Source organism: Nothoprocta perdicaria, unplaced genomic scaffold (genome assembly GCF_003342845.1).
Source record: "Nothoprocta perdicaria isolate Ctin4 unplaced genomic scaffold, notPer1 scaffold_257, whole genome shotgun sequence".
NCBI lineage: Eukaryota > Metazoa > Chordata > Aves > Tinamiformes > Tinamidae > Nothoprocta > Nothoprocta perdicaria.
In genome coordinates this window covers 406,497-412,163 of record NW_020455485.1, presented here as the reverse complement: position 1 = coordinate 412,163, position 5,667 = coordinate 406,497, and positions in this window count along the sequence as shown.

The following is a 5,667-nucleotide window of genomic DNA, read 5'->3' as shown; positions in this document are numbered from 1 at the left end:
CAGTAGGAAAAGCTGAGGTTTTTGACAGCTCAGCTGAAACCAACCTGCTGAAGCAATTGCTTGCTGGCCAGAGAGGGCAGAAATCTCCTGGAGGAGGAGACCCGGGGCTGCCGCATCTCCCTGTTGGCATCAGCCAAGAGTGGCCACCAACATCTGAGGTGTCCAAATCCAAATAGTCAAAATCTCTAAAAAGTTGGCTTATGAAGGCTATATATATATATTTTTTTTAATCTAAGCCTAGCCTGACTTTATTTAAGAGTTGTTTACAGCTGGGTTTAAATTCAGCAACCAGAAGAGCTAGGTGGAGGTGTGGATTTATTCCCTTCTCTCACACAAGCTGTCAGCTCCACCACAACTTTAACGATGTGTTTTTATAAGGGAGAGCAGTGAAACCCATCCCTGGGAATTTTTCATTACCCTGTGAGCTCCTAGAGCTCATCCAGTTTCCTGCATCTCTCCGTGTCCCGACACAGGGTCACCCACTTTGCCTAGAAAGTGCACCTCTTGGTCACCACCTGGGTTTGGCCACACTCTAGTTTTATCAGAAGTGAACCACACTCATGTCTCTGATGACAACCCAAAAAATAAAACACATTGCAGTCCTTGCTGTTTCCCAGTTCTTAGCAAAACGGGTAGATGTGCTTTTCTCCCCCAGAAACACACTTCAAAGTAGCGTGTTGCAAACTAATTCAACACCCAATGTTTCTAGGCTGTTCTGACAGCAAAAAAAAAAGTGAGGCTGGTCTTCTTCATGTTTACTCTAAATCAAGTGAATCTGTTTTTCTCTTTTGCTCCTGCTGCTGGGTGATGTATGAAGCAGTATTTGGGATTGAGGTGCCCATGACTAAGAGCAGAAGTTATCTCTAGTGGTGAAAGCAGCTTCTGATTTCCTTGAGCCACTTCATGGTCTTTCTGCTTGCAAGCCCACAGAGCCCAAGATTGCTGACCCTTGTGGTCAGCAGAAACATCTCACTCACTCGGCTGGTGTGTGATTTTGCACTTTTGCTTCCAAAATAATATTTTAAGATTGGTGATGCCTTGCTGGTGGAAGTCACCTCCTCCTACCATTTTTGGTCCTATCCCTTGGTTGGAGGAGACTGTCCATGGTGGATGTGTTGGAGAGAGCAAGTTGGAGGCTGGGACCAACAGGCAAGCATGATATGTCACTTTTTTCCCTCTGCAGAACTGAAGATTCCTAAATATATATATATATATATGTAGAGAGAGAGAGATTAAAAAGAAAAAAAAAAAAAAAGTAGCTAAACTACAAATTCAGTTACTCCTCAGACACTGGGAAAAAAGTTCACCTGTTATATCATGTTAATTCTGCTGCAGTTTATGACTAAGCTCTAGTCATTAAACGAGTCTAATGAGTAATTATCAGTATGATACATAAGCTGTTATTGCAGTCCTGCCAGCATCTGCATTTAGAGAGCATCTGTTTTTCCTGTGAAGCTGTAAATGTTATAGTTAACACGGTTGTACTTGATTTCTTTTTTTTTTTTTCTTTCAATATTCAACCTGTTTTGTGAGTACTGTGCCAGCAATACACATCAGAATGAAACTCCGAAATGGCCATAAATTTACAAACTTCTCCTTTCTCTGTTCTTCCCCAGCTTCAGCGTGGCATGTTATGGTGCTTTATTGTACCCACTTAAGAGAAATTGAGTAGATGTTGCAGCATATTCAGCAAATTTCACATAAGGATATTTCTAGCACGTGCTGGAAAACAAAAATACATTTTAATGGGATTTGGGGGAGGGGAGTGTTAGGGATTCAGGCAGTTGCTGGAGTCAGGAGGAGGTACCTGCATCAATATCTACCAAAGTGTCTCAAGAGTAAAAAGGGAAAATACCTCACGGGAGGGAGATGCTACTTAACTACTGATGCTTTGGGGTCTCAGAGCATCCTCTGTTAAAATTGCAACACCTCTTGTTAAGGAATGCTACTTTCCTGCTACGGTGCTGGCATTTCTTCAGTTATATCCCCGCTTTGTAGGGACGTGACGGCACAGCAAGCCGGTTGCTGAGCTTTTGGAGGACTGTTTGCTGTTTGAGGTTAGAAGTTGAAACCACAAAGTTCTTTATCGTGTCTTTCCGCGTCTGTTTTTTAATGAACCACTTGGGCAAAAAAGCAAGCTGCAAACAACTGAAATCTCCCTTTTCTCCCCTCTCCCACCCATGTTTGGAGGCTGCAGGGGAGGTTCCTGTGCATGGGCTGGTGTTTCGGCAGGGGCTGAGCTGGGAGGTGGAGGACAGGTGAGACCCTCCTGTGGTTTCCACTGAAACCCATGTTTGCTGCTCGGGGGAAACTCAATGTTTGCTGGCCTGTTGCTACCTGGAGGCCTTTCAAACCTTGCCAGCCCTTCAAAAGGGTGTTTTGAAGGCATTTGGTTTTTGCATGCTCCAACGGCCACGCTGGATACCTCCCAACATGTTTTCATGCTGAGATAGCCACACCAGTGAGATTCAGCTCCTGTGGCTTCCTCCATGCAAACTCTTGGCATTGCACGGGTTGAGCAAAGACCAGATTGGCTGAAATGTGATTTTTAACAGTACTCATTTTGAACAACTTTTATGGTTCTTGGATACTGCTGTTACCTTCTCAGGAAGCCCAAGATGTCAAGATGCTTTGGGCATCCTCAGGCAGAGAGACCAAGCAGCCCCTCCTGGGCTCCTTCCCACTGTGTTTATTATCCCAACAGAGGTGGTGGCTGACAAACCAGATCCATGGACATGGCCTAGGAAGAAGAAAGAGCAGAAAACCTGCCCTTCCTCGGAGCACATCCAGCACCAAAAGGCTCCAGAAGGAGAGGCCAAGGTGGTGGGAACTGGAGGATGTTGGGACTGAAAACAAGTGAGTGGCACACAGCTGACATTTCCTCAAAAACACAGCTGCGTTTGGGAGATAACATGATTGTCCTGGTGGTGAAAGCATGCCTTGATCGATGGATTGATTTCTGTGTAGAAACACAAGGAGAACTGAGCCCAGAGCAGCGCTCTTCATTTGCCTCCAGCTGTAAGCCAACTGCACAGGAATTTTGCCTCAGAAACGGAATGAACTCCGTTTATCTCGAGACCCATCTTGAAAACACAGCGTTGATAATTACTTCAGTTTAGTTCTGGCTTGCAGAAGATCAGACTTTCTTCTTGAATAAAACAGCCACAGGGGCTATGTTTAGACAGATGAAGGTTTCCTGCTTGCAGAGACCATTTCCGAGCTGTGTGCCGAGCTCCCAGACAGCTTCACCGGGGGCCCCAGCTGTCAGAAACTGCAAGGTGGTCATGGCCGGAGGGACACCAGGAGCAGGTCTTGGGTTATGAAGCAGGGAGGGCTCCTGCCCTGCTCGGAGTTGATGCCATGTTGCATCAAGTCCTGCTCAAACCAAGATTGGGCAACATGATGCACTTGGAAAGGACTTTTGGGAGCTGCATCCAGACCTAGAGGTCCCTGAAAATCCTCAAACATCAGCAAAGGCTGCCTGGATGGCACTGGTTGATGTCTGTGTTTTGCAGGACAAGTCTCTGCTTATGTCTTCTAGCATCTTGATTTGGAGCCCATCTCCTCTGAAGATGCCTTCACATGACTCCTTGGCTTGTTGTGAGAGTTTCCTCAAAACCTAACCGGATTTTTCCTTCTTATTTAGCTTCAGGCCACTGCTCTTTATCTATCACCTTCTAAGAGTGTAACAATTCTCTTTGTTTCTGCTACTACATGGAAGGCAATGATGAAGTTTCTGCATCCTCTCCCCACAAGCTCATCCCTGTCCTCTCTCCCCGTGCTGACTCTATGTGCTCATGGAGATCCCTTACTGACCCCAGAAGCTGCATGCACAGACAGGTATGTCAGCGCCCTACATACCTGTGCTATTCTTTTTATGTCTTCCCTAACTATTAAGAAAGGCCAGAAACACAAACTCTTTTTTGGGTCCAACTCTGTAACTTCATTAACTTCCTAAACGTGCCATATCTCTTATCTGGAACCAGCAATCATGCCTTTCCTCTCAGTTCTTCTCTGCAGTGCCATGGCACTTAACCTAATATTTGTCTTGCTGTTTACTGCTTCCCTGCTTTCCCCAGGGGGATGGCAGACATACGGTTTCCTGGCTCCACGATCCTGGCCTATTCTTCCTGAGAGTGACATCAGTATTCACAGCACTGCCTTTACTCAACCCACACTAAAAATAGGATTTGTGAGACTAGTAACCTTCCCAAATGGAGGTTCTAGACACATCATGTCTGGATGTGAATCTTCTCAAAAGCTCCTTATCTCCTAGGTAATGTGAGATTGGATAGACCTGGTAAATAACGGTGCACTGTCGCTCTTCCCCCTTGTTCTTCAGTACACTTTCACAGCAAGTTATTTCTATCTCCACCATATACGTCACGATATCCAAAATACTGCAGTATGTACCTTACAATAATAAGGTTCTCACTCACCCAAAACACTAAGGATGGCGAGATCAGGCCCTATGAAAACCAATATGCAGCCAACTCAATTTCCAGGGCTGCGCCTGGGAGCTGGGGCAGACTCTGCACAGCCGGAGCTACCTGGTGCACAGCCCCGAGGGACGGTGGCAGCCGGAGCTGCAGAGCGCACGGGAGGTGAACGTGGCTTTCAGCTCCTCGTGTCACCTTCTAGTGGCCGTGTGAGCCCACCAGAGGTGTCCCTAGGTGGGATGACCCTGCCGGAGCACCAGGCACAGCCCATATTCCCATCCCACAGGAGACACCTCATGTAAATCAGATCTGCAGGGAGCTGGGTCATCCTTTCCCCTATCTATCAAAGAAGTTGGTAACCAGCTTGGCTGTAGCTAGCTGTTAAATATCTCTGGCTCAAACCAGCTGATCCCATGAGTACATGGAGCTCAACTCAGGGTTAAATGAAGGTTTGTAAACACCCAGGAGTGGAAGTGCAATGCCCTGAATGTGCAATATCTCCTCCGCTAAAGGTGTCCTTGTCCAGCACAGGACCTGGGCAGTCCTGGGAGAGAGAAGCAGGTACAGATGAACTGGGGATGGTCAGGAGATCCAGTGACTTCTCTCTTCCTACATTTTTTTGCCAATTCACCTGTCACACAAAGAAGCAGTAACAGGTTTTATCATTCCGAGTGATGAGTTGAGAAGCATTATTCCTTATGATGGTTACAGGGGGTAAGTTTTGTCATGTTTGAGTGTTACAGGAGCAACACAACCAGCTCGTCCTCTCTCCGCTTTCCTCAGGGTTGCCCCCGAGGTCAGTGGGCCGTGTGCTGTGGTTTCCTTGGTCAGGCTACGGGGACACTTCTTTGTTTCCCTCTTCCAAGCTTCATAGGATCGTAGAATCATTATGGTTGGAAGAGACCTTCAAGATCATTGAGTCCAACCAGGGATTCATTGCTACTTTCTGTATTGGTTTCCCCACTCTTTGTCTCTGAGGATGCCCATAATCTGGTTTGGGCAAAGCACATGTGCTCTGAGGTGAGCTCAGCTCCCCAGCCCCGTGGATGCTCCCTCCTGGCATTGGCCCATCCCATCCCTGAGGTATTTTTCTCCCATATCATCCCTTTCAGCAAGTTTGGATCTTTTCAAATCTCTTTTTTTTTTTTTTTTTTTTTTTTTCTTTCCTTTCCTTTCCTTTCCTTTCCTTTCCTTTCCTTTCCTTTCCTTTCCTTTCCTTTCCTTTCCT